A 15,271-nucleotide genomic window follows, 5' to 3' on the forward strand; every position below is an offset into this window, starting at 1 on the left:
CACCCTGTACCACTTCTCCTCTTGAATGGAGAAAATTATACATCTCTCATATCTTTTTCTCCTTGCTAGAAAAGCATGTAAACAAAAAAAAGTGGTGAAAAAAAATTAAGATAAAATTGCTAGATCAGGGTTTGATTTGGGGTTGGATTAAAAAACAGCAAAATGTTTACTGTTGTTTCTTGGCCTTACAAACAACAAATAACATCCATAAGTTGCTGCGATCGTCAGGAATAGGAGAATTTAGTGTGGGTTATAGACTGATGAGTTATGGTAATGTATAGAAATGAACAGCTACATTTTAAAAATTATATTTTTTTACTATTTTGGGAGGAGAAAAAAAAAACTGTTTACTACCAAATGAAGGCCAAATTTGACCTGAAAAACAAACAAGGTGTAATTCACATGGATACACTAAGGAGTTCTGATGATATGTACAATTTTACTAACATTCCAAAATGTCAAAACTGGTTAGGCATTATGGTTTATTTTACCTTCCATCATGAAGGGGTTAACTGCTCGCCGACCAGCTGCTGTCATTATACTACAGCAGGTTGGCTCGGCAGCGCAAATCACTCTAGGTGAACGTTGGCCGCCTTAAGAGCAATAGCAGGCACCCGGGGTGTATCGCTGGAGCCAATGCATGTGGCCGGCGGCCGCGATGTCCACCGGTCACCCACAATCGCTCCACAGAGAGCCAGAACAGGGATCTGTCAATGTAAACAAACAGATCCCCATTCTGACAGGGGAGCAGAGAGAGATCTGCTGTTCCTAGTGATCAGGAACAGCGATCTCTCTCCTCCTCCAGTCAGTACACTCCCCCCACAATACCTCCCTAGGGAACACTTAACCCCTTGATCGCCCTCTAGTGTTAAACTCTTCCCTGTCAGTGTCATTTATACAGTAATCAGTGACTATTTTTAGCACTGACCGCTGTATAAGAGTCACTGGTCTTAAAAAAAAGGGTCAAATCTAAAGTGTCAGATCTATCCACCGCAATGTCGCAGTCCTGCTAAAAATCCCTGTTCACCGCCATTACTAGTTAAAAAAAAAAAAATAATAATAATAAAAATGCCATAAATATATCCCCTATTTTGTAGACGCTATAACTTTTGCGCAAACCAATCAATATAAGCTTATTGCGAATTTTTTATTTATTTTTTGACCAAAAATATGTAGAAGAATACATTTTGGCCTAAACTGATGAAGAAATTAGTTTTTTTTATTTTTTTTTTGCATTTTTTGGGGGGGATATTTATTATAGAAAAATGTAAAAAATATTGTTTTTTCTTTTTCAAAATTGTCGGTCTTTTTTTTGTTTAAAACGCAAAAAATGAAAACCGCACAGGTTATCAAATACCATCAAAAGAAAGCTCTATTTGTGGGGAAAAAAAGGACATCAATTTTGTTTGTGTACAATGTCACACGACCGCGCAATTGCCAGTTAAAATGACGCAGTGCTGTATCGCAAAAAATGGCCTGGTCATTAAGGGGATAAATCGTTCTGGGGCTGAAGTTGTTAAAGGACTCAACATGTTAACATTTTTATTTTGAGGTTTCGACAAGTTTTATTGTCTCCTAAAATCGTTTGAATCCTTAGGTGTCTGTAAGTCTGTCCATCTGCATAGATAGATTTGGTTTATAAACAGATCATTCTTTTGTATTGTTTTGGTTTTGAGTTTTATCTGGACAATAGTATTTTGGTTGTCTAATTTTACCCTCACTTTTTTTTTTTTACATCTCTTACCTTTGTTACAACAATGCAGCACTGTGTTTGGAGCACAGGGGTCTATAGTAATCCAGTGAATACATTTGTTTTCAATAAGGTCAAAAGAATGTTGGATAAAGGGAGGTTTGCAGGTGCTGGGAGTGCTATGGCAAGGGGCCAGGCTGCAATTTGAAACAGGTACTATTTGTACACTCTGAGGACCAGATTAGAGTGGAATTCACATGTCATTAGTCGGATTCTCTATGTATATTACATTGTTCTGCTGATTGTTCTACCGTTTGTTTGCACCTCTTGTTAGCAGCCTCAGGTTTCATAACTTCTTTCTTCTATTCTAAGGTTGCTAAGGGTTTTTCACAGTTCATTTGGATAAAATGCTACTCTACGGTATGACCTTTGTGTGCTGGTATGCTTTGGGGAAAGAGAGCATTTAAAATACCTGTTTTAAAGTGTCATTAAAGTGGTTGTAAACCCTTACAACCAACTTTGACCTACAGGTAGACCTAGATTAAGGCTTACCTGTAGGTCCAAGAAATATCTCCTGAATCTACACGGTTTAGGAGATATTTGTCAAAAGACAGGCACTGCTGTCTACGGCGCATGCGCACTGAGCGCGCTGCGGTCAACGGCGATGTGCCGCAAGTGGCGGCTCCCGTGCGCATGCGCGGGAGTGACATCATCGCGGCTTCGCCAAATGACAGCGGCGGAGCAGCGAGATCCACCGAGAAGATGGATGCGCCGGACTACAGGGGACATCGGTGACTTTGCTGGCTCCTGTGTCAGATAAGTGACACATAATGGACTACTTTGCGATGCATAGTAGTCCATTATGCTTTACCTTTGCAGGGAATGAAAAGGGAAGTAAACTCATCAGGGTTTACTTCCTCTTTAAACCCCCTTCATAAGAAAACTATCAATAATTTCTGTATTACATGCTATTCATACTCACTCAGTCACTATGAGATTCATTTCTGTATTCTACAAAAAAACCTGGTTGATCCTGCTGTTCTCTATCACCTCCTCCTGTCCATGTTGTCACTGCAGTTGGGGATTCTGCAGAGCAGTGTTGGTAGCTCTTCACATGCTCAGTTTTTAACCACTGCCGCCCAGCCGATAGCAGAATGACCGGCGGGCGGTGGTTCAGTTATCCAGACTGGTCGTCATATGACGTCCAGCAGGATAACAGCCACCCTGTGCCCATGCAGGCGCGCATCAATGCGATCGGTGGTGCGGTGTGTCAGTCTGACAGAGGCTAAAATGTGGATGGCCTATACATCCACCTATCATCATCAGTGCCAGCTCATCAGTGCTAGTCAGTGCAGCCATATCAGTGCCCATCATTGAAGAAGAAAAACATACTTATTTACAAAAAAATTTAAGAAACACTTTTTTTTTTTCAGCCTTTTTTAATTGTTGCGCAAAAAATAAAAATTGCAGAGGTGATCAAATACCACCAGAAGAAAGCTCTATTTGTGGGAACAAAATGATAAAAAATTTGTTTGGGTACAGTGCAGCATGACCACGTAATTGTCATTCAAATTGCGACAGCGCTGAAAGCTGAAAATTGGCTTGGGCAGGAAGGTGTATAAGTGCCTGGTATTGAAGTGGTTAATGAGTTTCTATGCTGAGCATTTCTTTCCTATCCCATCTGAGTAGCCCATGTGACTTTGGAGTCACACATGTGGGCGTGTACACAGTGGTAAGTGACAGCCTACTCTCTTCCTTCCTCTTCCTTCATTAACTAGCTAAACACAATGGGAAAATGGATATTACATGTAGATCAATGGAGGCTTCTCCTCCCTGTTAATTTATGACACAGGCTTGAGGGGCTTGACACTGTTACTGCAGAAATCCACCCACGCCATGTTACTGCTAAAGATTTGATTTAAAATATATATTTATATGACAATTTAAATAGTTTATTGATATTATTTTTTTCTTTTTAATCTGTATTCCAAATGCTGTTTTTTTTTTTTTTTGAACATGTGACCAGCAGCAGGGGACTGGAAGCTCCTCCTGCTTCTGTTTCCCTGCAGACAGGCTGGAAAAGAGCTGGGGCATGTGACAGCTGTATATCGATTCGGAAAAAGGTACTTAGATGTTTTTTAAATTAACATAATTACAGTGCCATCATCCGTGTACAGAAATAGAAAGGACAATGTAAACTAAACAGTGTGTGTTTAGTATGTTTAGTATAACTCTGAAAAGCCTACACCATTGTCGGTAGGTTGGAGCAGTTAGGGTGTTCACTTAAAAGGTTACGTTTGGGGGCAGCACTGCCCACCAAACGTGAGAAGGGGTAAAATGTTAGCAATGGTATGTGTATACCAGCCACTGCATAAGGTTAAGTGGGGCAGTTTAGGGGATGGTGTAATCACAGCTCAACCACCATTTTTGTTACTGGCCCCTGGCTGCATGTATGAACAAGCCCTTAGGCCAAAAGTGAAAAAACAAACAAACATGCAGTTGTTTCCCAAGCTTATGTGTAATACTGACACACCTGAAGGTACAAAGGTGCAAAAGTGTTTTTGCACAATTTTGCGTGTCGTATTTAGGGCAGGTAATTTATTTCAGTGGGCTGCCCTACATGCAAAAATTGTACAAAAGAAGCACAGGGCCTCTTTTATAAAATCGCACCACACCCAAATGCATGGTACTTTGTTACCTGCAATTTAGCACGTGCTGCATTGGGGTGCCGTTAAGAAGTATTAGGACCACTGCATGCTTGCAAAAAAGATGCATGTTTTATCGTGCGTTGCGGCAGCGCACATGACTTTACGCATGTTCCCACAAGACACACCAATGTTAATCTATCAAAGTATTAATCAGTTTATTTATCAGTTTAATCATTTAATCAGTATTAAACCAAAAAGGAAATGTCTATTATATTGCATCTTTCCAATTCTTAGATATTTTTTAAAATTTTTATCTATTTCAGTTACTTATATAGCACCATCAATTTACGCAGTGCTTTACATATACATTGTACATTCACATCAGTCCCTACCCTCAAGGAGCTTACAATCTAAGGTCCCCAACTCACATTCCTACATGTTAAGGACAATTTAGACAGAATCCAAGCAAAAAATTTTTTTGTTGGAGTCCTGCTTTAAGCACAGATTATTTGATTTGCAGTACATGAACCTATTTAGTGCATGGTGGAAAACAACTTAAATGATGTTTAATTTTTGTTCTAGATGGATGTCAGGTGAAATAGGGGTTACTGCACTTGGCACATAAGCATTACTTATTGCAGTCTGATAGGCTTTTATGTTTGGGTAACCTGTGGGTGACTGTGCGTAGTTGCGGAATTATATTAGCTGCTCCTGTTGAAAGCGGTACGTCTGCCACTCCCTGACTGAGTAACTAGAGCTGTTAACATCCTTGTTCTCCAGTAATTTTAAACTTTGGGAAATTTGAGCACTGTAAATTGCTTTGTGTTCTATTCATTGTGGTTTCTATTGATTGTCAAAGAGAATGGACATTGTGTATAACAGTGCTTTGATATAATGAATTTTGCATAGCTATAGTGACTTTTCAAGCAGTTTGGACATACTTGTAGTTAATGGAATAGTTTATTGAAGCACAAATGGATTTTAATACCTTTTCCTGGAATAAAATATTGGACTCAGAGTCTTATAAGAAAACAAGACTAATTCGATCCTTGATTCAGCATAGTCTGTAAATTGTACTCCTTTAATAAAATCTAAAATTTTGCCCCCCCCCCCCCCCCCCAGCCCTCTCCAACAAACAAATCAACCCACTTCAAGAAGAAGGATTACATTGATCGCAAACTTTCTCTTGCTGCAAGATCTCCAAGCTGCTAATTCTTCCTTAGGAAGTCTTGGACATCTAGGTAACCCCTTAGATGCATCACATGGGACCCTCATAATCCTCCCTTCTTATCCCTTAGTACAAGTGTTGTGTATCTCCCTGGGACTGGGCTATAGCCAGGCTGCTGCACCCTGTCCATGTATCTTTTGCTGATGTTGCTGATGGTCCCATCTGAGCCCCAACTTCTCTTACTCTATGTTGGCACCTACAACAGGCTCCTGCTGAGCGTGGGCTCCTCTGCTGACCCTGCCTGTACTCCCCTATTGGCAGGCCAGAATGCAGTGCCAGCATTACCTAATAGCCCCAGCATTTCAGTGCCTGACTCCTCACTGGCAATAGCTCTCAATGGCCTGGTCACCAGGGAGATGTTTTGTCGACCTAGTGACCATGAATAGTCCAGTCAAAGTGTACAGTGTATAGAGTGCTGTGGTAAAGGCTGATTTAATGTAAAGCATGCAGTGGTCATTAGTATGTAAAGTGAAACATAGTTTATAGAGTTCAGGGATCTGGAGTATGTGATGTACAGCACATTGTACAGAGTGTATAGTAGTGTGTAATATAATGGGGTGGTCAATGTGAAGAAGAATGCTCTAACATTAGTTGGAGTAGGAAAGCCTCATCATTGATATCAGTGGGAAGAAGGCTATCTCATATGCTGGTGTCAGTGGGAGCAGGAATGCCCCAGCATTGGTATTTTAAGGAGAAAAGCCCCATACACACTAAGGCCGCGTACACACGCGCGGACTGTTCGCCCAACTTTGTCCGTCCAACAGTTTCGGCAAACAGTCCGCTCAAACTTAGCATGGACGGACATGCCCACACACGACGAACGAACAGTTTGCTGAAACCGTGCGCGATGACGTGAACGGCACGTACGACGGGACGAAAAATACGACGTCCTATACACTGCATTATAGCTTTCGGCGTGAAAATCCTTTCTGAGCATGCGCGCAACTTTGTTTGACGAACAAGCCTACACACGGGCGGACTGTTCGCTCAAACAAGGTTTCAGCGGACAGTTTTTCGGAATTTCCGAAAAACCTTGTCCGTCCAACTGTCCGCTGAAACTGTCCGCTGAAAGCCCACACACGAGCGGACTGTCCGCCCAAACACTGTTCAGCGGACAAAGTTGGGCGAACAGTCCGCCCGTGTGTACGCGGCCTAAGACTTTTTTCTTACAATCCCAATTCCAAACAAAAATTGGATACTGTGTAAAATCTACATTAAAACAGAGTACAGTGATTTGCATAAATCCATATTTTATTCACAATAGAACACATATCAAATGTTTAAACTGAGAAAATGTAAAATTTTAAGAAAAATAAAATAAGGTAATTTTGAAATTTATCGCAGCAACACATCTCAAAAAATGTGGGACAGAGCCATGTTTACAATGGCATAGCATCCCTTCTTCTTTTACTAACACTCTGTAAACATCTGGGAACTGAGAAGACCAGTTGCTGGAATTTTGGGAGAGGAATGTTCTCCCATTCTTGCCTGATATAGGATTCTAACTGCTAATTGGGTAATTTTGTCATATTTTTGTTTCAAGATGCGCCAAATATTTTCAATTGGTGAAATGTTTCAACTGCAGGCAGGCTAGTTAATCACCTGAACTCTTCCACTACCAAGCCATGCTGTTGTCATAGATGGAGTATGAGGTTTAGCATTGTCATGCTGAAATAGGCAAGGCCTTCCCTGAAAAAGAAGTAGTCTGGATGGGAGCATATGCTGTTCTACATCCTGGATATATCTTTCAGCATTGATGCTTTCCGGATGTGCAAGCTTCCCATTCCATAAACACAAATGCACCCCTATACCATTAGAGATGCAAGCTTTTGAACTGAGCACTGATAACAAGCCTGAAGTTGGCGGTGTTTCGGGATCATGTTGAGATATGGCTTTTTCTTTCCATGATAGAACTTTAACTTGAATATTTGGATGGCACAGCAAACTGTGTCCTGAGCCCATGCAGTGATGTCCATCACAGAACCATACCTGTTTTTAATACAGTGCCATCTGATCTCTGGCATCCAATATTGTGTTTCGGCCTTGTCCCTTGCATGCAGAGACTTTTTTCAGATTCTCAGAATCTTTTGATGATAGTATTGTAGATAATATTTTTAAAGTTTTTGTAATTTTAACATTGAGGAACATTATTCTGAAATTGTTTGACAATTTTTAGATAGAGCTTTTCAAAGATTGGCGAGCCTCTGTCCATCTTTACTTCAGAAATACTCTGACGCTCTAAGGTGCCCTTTTTATACCCAATCATATTACTGACCTGTTGCCAATTAACTTAATTAGTTGCAAAATGTTCTTCTAGCTCTTCTTTGTTAGTACCAATACTTTGCCAGTCCTGTTGCCCTGTCCCAACTTTTTTGAGAAGTGTTCACTGCCAAAAATTTCAAAATTACCCTTTTTTGTTTTCTTAAAATGTTACATTTTCTCAATTTTAACATTTGATATGTTTTCTTTTTTCCCCCAAAAGTTTATAAAATTTTCAAGTTATACAAACAAGAACAACAGAAACTAAACCGATAAATCCAGTATATGTAGTCATACATCTGACATCAGTGGCATCAATAGATATCACGTTTCTTAAACAATGTAAATAAACAAATTAAGTATATTCTACTCATTGTATCATTTGTATCGGGTCTAGTTGATTGAAAACAGAGGTGTCTTTGTTGTGAGGTTTTGGAGGGTAGTCTTGGAGGGTCTGCACTTAGGTGTTTGGTAAGCCTAGGCAAGCGTTCCCAGATCCCAAACACCTCTAACAGGATCAAACTGTGAAAAGGAGGGGGCAGTTGTTGGCATTTTGAAATATCTCATCAGTGTTGGTTTACTCAGAAGTGTATCTGACCCTCTCAGCGGGCATGAGGATTTTGTATATCCAGCCTTCAGCGATGGGCATTCATGTAAAGGAGCTCATCTACATAAGTTCTGTAAGTTGGCCCTACCTTTGAAGGTTAGTATTAGAAGGTTAGTATTAGAATTTAATATTTTTCCATCTATGTATGGGGAGGAGCTTGTTATGTAAGGAATGATTAAGAAAGTGTGGGTGGGAGGGTGGGGACTCTATCCTTGTTGGGGATGAGGACGTATGTGAGGAATGTTTGTTTGTTTCCACTGCCTGGTTAAGTTATGCGTTGGAGATTTCGGAATTGTATCCAGCAGGCCCTTGTTTTCCGATATTTTGTTGAGTTGTCTTTAGCTTGATGAATTCGGTTTTCCATTTCTGCTATTTTCTCTACAGGGTGCAGCCAGCCCGTAATTGTAGGGGGATTGGTGCTTCTCCACTGGACAGGTATACATTGTTTTGCGGCATTGATGACTTGGAGTGTGATTTATTATATGCTGAGTGAGGTATAGATGTGTGATGTAGTTAGTATTGGGCCGGAGTAAAGTTTGGGTATATGTTGTGATTCGGGTAATTATATTGTGGACTTTCTTCCAGAATGGTTGTATGTGTGGGCAATCCCACCAAATATGGAGCAGGGTGCCGAATGTTGAGTTACATCTCCAGCAGAGTGTGGAGACGCTGGGGTGGTATGTGTGAATTTGATCAGGTGTGCAGTACCATCTCGAGTAAATTTTATAGACGTTTTTTTTCTTGTGCTGAGATGTTAATGGACCCCTTATGAATGTGGTCATATATGCGTTCCCATTTGTCTTTTGGTAGGTCCATAGTAAGTACCCTTTTTCCATCTTTGGCTGATCGTGTTGGTTTTAGGATCATTCCTACCAAACATGAGGGGTATTCCGATGAGATCAGGTTTCTTTGGGGTTCCGTGCTGGTGCAGAGTGCCTCAAAGAGGGTATAGTCTCTGAGCCATTGATATGTTTTCTATTTTCTATTGTGAATAAAATATGAGTTTATGAGATTTGCAGTTCATTGCATTCTCTTTTTATGTAGATTTTACACAGCATCCTAACTTTTTTTGTTGTACATCCATGTCAATGGGAAAAAGACTGTTCCGTATATTGATGTGACTGGGATAAAGAGTGCTTCCTACATAGGTGTCAGTTGGCAGAAGAGTTCCCCTTATATATTGATGTCAGTGGGGGAAGAAAATCCTAAAGTATATTGGCAGCATGGATTGGATGGGCAATTAGGGTAAAGGATTGGCCAATCATTTTGGCTGCTGGCATTCTGTGTTCATCTGTAAACTCCAAAGCTGGAAGTTACAATACAGGGAGGGGATTCAGGCTTTATTCTACTCAGTTAAAAGGGCTGATTGCAGAGACAAGGTCAGTTCTGGAGATTAAACAAATAATTGGAGTTTTGGTTTTTATAGCAGACTTTCCCTATTGTGTAGTAAGCAGGGTGCACATGCATTGTGCTGAGCCTGGTTATTTTGCTTGGGATGCTGTTTGTACTAGGCTTTCTGGATTCAGCAAAGAGCCTTTTGCTGCTTCCACTGGTCACGTTTTTGTCCTGACAGATTGTACATCTGCTTTTGTCCTGGAGATTAGTTTATTACCGTAATTGTCTGTGACAAAATGCTACTGTGACTCTGGATGGATTTGTCCTCTTCTTGTGTACAGGAAGCTGGATTCACAGAGAGCAGCACTTTTTTTTTCTTTTTGTTTGATAAAATGTTGCTGCATGTAAATGAGACTCGAGGCATTCATACAGTGTATTCTCCTCCTATAAATAGTTCATGCATAAATCCATTGAAAATGAAATACACCCTATTCACGCATTTCTAGTGACACATCACTTAGAAAGATCTTCTTCCTGCTGGGTTAGAAAACTTCTCTGGTCCTGGACTGTGAATTCTCAGACAATTTGTCACTAGTTTCAGCCAGGCATAGATCCAAATGATTTAGAAATAGAAATTGTAACTAATTGTATTATACATTTGTTAATTATTTTTAATTTATTTGCTGCAAATCACTCTTCTGTATACTGTCACAGATAAAAACGATTTTTTTTTTAAGAGTATAAGGACTTATGCACGCGGGACTTAAAAATGCCAGTTTTCAGGTGTTTTAACGCCTCTGAAAAGCACCTGAAAACTGCCTCCCATTCATTGCAATGTGGGCTTTCACACTCGGGCTGTGTGCTTGCAGGACGTTAGAAAAAGTCCTGCAAACAGCATCTTTGGGGCTTAAAAAAGTGCTCTCAAAATGCCCCTGCCCATTGAAATAAATGAGCAGCACTTCAAAAGCACTTTCAAAGCGCCGCAAAAATGGCTGGCGCTTTAGCGCTGTTTTAGCGACGCTTCAGTGCAAAAGGGGTCTTACAAGTGTTTGGAGTTTTTTTTCAGCCTTGAAAAGTGTCTATATGTTAGCCTAAGTGTTGGTTCACACTGAGGCAGCACGACTTCCAGCGCAACTGCCTCAGACGACCTGGACACGACCGATGCGGCGACTTGCAAAACGATTTCTCTATAGAAGTCAATGCAAGTCACCTCAAGTCACCCCCAAAGTCGTACAGGAACCTTTTTCTAAGTCGGAGCAACTTGTGTTGCTCCGATTAGAACGGTTCCATTGTACAGAATGGGACGTCCCAGTGTGAACGGACCCTAAGTGTCCATGCACGGTGACATTGGGGAGATTAAACACAACCGATAGGTGCTTTTACAATGAGTTGCGTCAGTCCAAAACTGTATTTTAGGGCATGACAGCACACTTTTATTAAATAAACAGAAAGTACACATGCGCAGTAGTTGCTCACACAGGGATTTCTTCCATACAGATTCCAAAAAATGAAAATGCTGGGCCACCTGGCTCGCTTGTTGGCAGGACCACTGCTTCTTTTACCAGTACCTCTATCTGTGTTGTCCAGCACTCCTGGTTCATTTTGGCTCTCTTAGCCTTACATTGCAGCACTCTGCTGCATGGTCCACTTCTGGCCTATGGCCTGACACCTTGATAGGAGCTGACTTGACTCCTGGAACAAGACCTCTCGTCTCCTGGCTGCTAGCTGGGGCACCTATGACCCCTTGGTGAGACCCTCTGTATATTGGCTTTTGGCTGGTGCACCGCTGACCCCTGGGTGAGACCTTCTGTTTTGTAGCTTCTGGCTGAGACACTGGGGCCCTCTCCCTGGGTTAGACCCTCTGTCTCGTGGCTTCTGGCTGGGGCCCTCTTACCTCAGGGTGAGACCCTCTGTCTCATCTCTTCTGGCTGGGGCCCTCTCCCTGGGTTAGACCCTCTGTCTCGTGGCTTCTGGCTGGGGCCCTTTTACCTCAGGGTGAGAACCTCTGTCTCATGTCTTCTGGCTGGGGCCCTCTCCCTTGGTTAGACCCTCTGTCTCGTGGCTTCTGGCTGGGGCCCTCTTACTCCTGGGTGAAACCTTCTGTCCCATGGCGCTTTTGGCTGAGGCACCTCTGACCCCTGGGTTAGTCCCTTTGTCTCGTGACTTCTGGCTGGACCTTCTGACCCCTGGGGGGGTCAGAGGGCCTACACTGAAAGCGGTCACTGAAAGCGGTCTTCTGCCTCTGGGTGTCATGCTTTTGGCTGTTAGAATCTTGCTATGTCTCATGGGAGTTGTATGGGAGTTCTGCAACAGCTGGAGGTCCGCTAATTGCATAGCCCTGGTCTATGGAGTCTAGGAGTGCCCAGGAAACCCAGGACTTATATAATAAGTCAGCACAAACAGGGCTCTGTAATCAAAATGTTTACTATTTTTAGTTTTACTTAGAGTATATATAAACCCAGTCATTAAAATCTCATATAATCTTTAAAATAATAATATATGCTCAGAAGTTATCAGTAAAAGCTTCCATCTTTTGAAATATCCCAATTTCATTAAAATAACACCTGGTGATCCTGCCATGAAGGTCCTTGTGCGCAGGGTGACAACGCTCTATCCCTGTCTCCAAATTATTGTTCTGCATTGTCATCCTGTCACATAAATGTCTGTAATGCCCCGTACACACGAGAGTATTTTCCGTCAGAAAAATCTTGGATGGTTTTTCCAACAGAATTCTGCTCAAGCTTGGCTTGCATACCCATGGTCACGCTTTCGACCGTCAAGAACGCAGTAACATACAACACTATGACGAGCCAAGAAAATTAAGTTCAATGCTTCCAAGCATGCGTCGAATTGTTTCCGAGCATGCGTAGGAATTGCTACAGGTGATCGGAATTTCCGATCGGAACTTTTTCCGACCGAAAAATTGAGAACATGCTTTCAATCTTTGGCTGGCTGGAATTCGGCCAGAAAAAGTCAGATGGAGCATACACACGGTCGCATTTTCCAACCAAAAGCTCTCATTGATCTTTTGCTGGCCGAATTTACGATCGTGTGTATGCGGCAAAAGAGTCTACAAATGGCTGTGGCAAAGCAAATTGCACAGGCATGAAATAGAATGCATGAATGCATGCCGAAATGTAGTGGCTGTCAAGCTATAGATTAGTAGCACTGAAATGTAACAAAGATTAGTGTTATTGATGCATAGTGTTTTAAAAATAGAAGCCATACAGTAAGTGAGAAGCCTGGAAGGACAATCCTTCTTTTTAGCTATAGTACAGTGGAAGAGTGTTGTCCCCTTAGGACATGTAGTATGTTACTGGCAGGATCAAAGAGTGAAAATAAAGAAATAAGTTTGAAAAAAAAATAAGAAAATAATGCAGCCACCACATCTAAGGACTAACAAGCTGTAACATATTACATTTTTTAGAAAAGTGACCTTGCCTGGGCTGAAATAATGTAAATCAGTCTGCTGACGGCAGGAGGAATAATTTCCTCAGTCTCTTGTGCCCCAGTAATCAGAATAAATATTGTAGATTTACAGCAAATCACATGGTGGGACGCTGTATAAGTGACTGAACTGTGTCAGACATTGGTGAACAAAACCAGGAACTGCACAGTCACCAGGATGTACATGAATGTGTCATCTGTGAGCCAGTGTCGTGGTTCACGACCATGGATGAAGCCGGTACAAAGATGGCACCATCCTTCTGTTGAGAAAAGCAGACACAGACATCACCAGAGGGATGATCCCAGGGTACTGTGATATCTCTGAGAGGTAATCAAGGCCATCTTTAACTCAGGATAAAAGGGGTAGCTAACCTGTGCTCAGTCATTGTTATGGGGCCCAAAGAAGGTGCCCCTTGAGCCCACACTGGGCAAATTCTTGATAAGTGGATTTGGGAGGGCCCAAGAAAATGCTTGCCCAGGGTCCAATCAATATTAACAACGGTCATGGAGGTAACATGTACTATTACTTAGCATGCATGTGCTCAACATGAAAATAATATTTGTGATGCAAAATCTACTTCAATATATTAATGCTTCAGCTGCCCATAAATTTTGAGGGTTGAACGAAAAAAATCTACCATATAGCTCCAATAGACCAATCTCCCACTTCGCCTATTGTATTCAAATAGCCAGCACCAATCATCTCTCAGAATACCTAAACTGAGACTGCATCTAACTGGATGAAGCCGCTGTTTGGGCAACAATTTTTGTACCAGCTCTTTCATTTTTTTTTTCAATCAAAGGGTGACGGGTGGGAGAAAGGGTGACGGGTGGGAGAAAGGGTGATGGGTGGCAGAGTAAGTGAATTTCGGCTGAACTGTATGGCCAGCTTTAGTGTCAGTTCATTCTTGCTGGATAACAATGCTGAACTGCTGTATATTATAATGAACACAATAAATGATCAGATTTTTTGATTTTACAGAGATATGCAGATATCTTATTTTATCTCTTGTACTCTAATAATAAACATGCAATTGTTTGCAGTTTCCATATGCTTAAAGCTTGCAGTGTAGCAGAAAATCATCCTCTGACCTAATTGTGCAGTTGTTACTGTTGCTATTGTTTTTTGTATCGTGTTTAAACCAGCTCCCTTTTTTTACTATTTTTACTTAAAAGAGAAACATGGGAATCCATTTTTTTTATCATCCTTACCTAGCTGGATGCAGCATTTGTTCAATGCTCTATCTCTCCCCCGCCAGCTCTAACACTGAGAACCGAGTGATTAAACACCACCCATCGCTCAGTTCTCATAACTCCCTGAGCAGAGATCTACTGACTGCCAGTCACCGGCTCTCTGAGAGGCACTGGAGTGCTGGGCTGTGGAGGGGGCGTGAACGGCCGGCTCAGGCTCTCAGCGGCTCTGTGAGAGGCTGAGCTAGGTGCCCATCCAGGCATATGGGCAGATCCCAACTTCATTGTAAAGCGATGCGTATACTGTTGGCGCTATATAAGTCCTGTATTATAATAATAATAATTGTCACAATCTTGCCCAAGCCTGCACTGGGTCTGTGACCTCAGCAGACAGCGGAATTCCGCCTGCTGTCTGTTGAAAATGGATCACAGGAGTGAAAGAAGAACTGCCCTCCTGTGATCCACAGGAGAAGTACATCCAAATGAGCTTTGGTTGTACTTGTCCTTTTAATGTTCATTATTCTTCAGGTTTGATATACTCTACATCCCTTTTTTAAAAGTATACAATGTATTAAAACATGTATCGACACCCAAAGCCACCAGCAGTGCTTTGCACATAGATCAATGGAATAGTTACTCTTGCATTACACTCCATTGTTTGCACTATGCTATTTTTGAGACACTCCACCTAATGCTGATATTTTAAAGCATAAATGCACTTAAAAAAATAAATTAATAAAAATAAGCACAAGAAACATTACTGACCTTCAGCCCAGGTTCACAGTGAGCTGCGGGAATGAAGCCATGCGAGTTCAGCTGAACTCGCACAATTTCACTTCTGCATGTCAGTCCCGATGTCGGCCGCA

General features: G+C 41.6%; 1 protein-coding gene across 22 annotated transcripts in view; it reads left to right on the plus strand.

The window, feature by feature from the left end:
* The window catches only part of NRCAM (neuronal cell adhesion molecule), a 286,030-nt gene that overhangs the window by 46,275 nt on the left and 224,484 nt on the right, over positions 1-15,271 (plus strand). The window lies entirely within an intron of this gene.

Source organism: Lithobates pipiens, unplaced genomic scaffold (assembly GCF_037356315.1).
Source record: "Lithobates pipiens isolate NorthernLeopardFrog02 unplaced genomic scaffold, aLitPip1_a1.2 Scaffold_8, whole genome shotgun sequence".
Classification (NCBI taxonomy): Eukaryota; Metazoa; Chordata; class Amphibia; order Anura; family Ranidae; genus Lithobates; species Lithobates pipiens.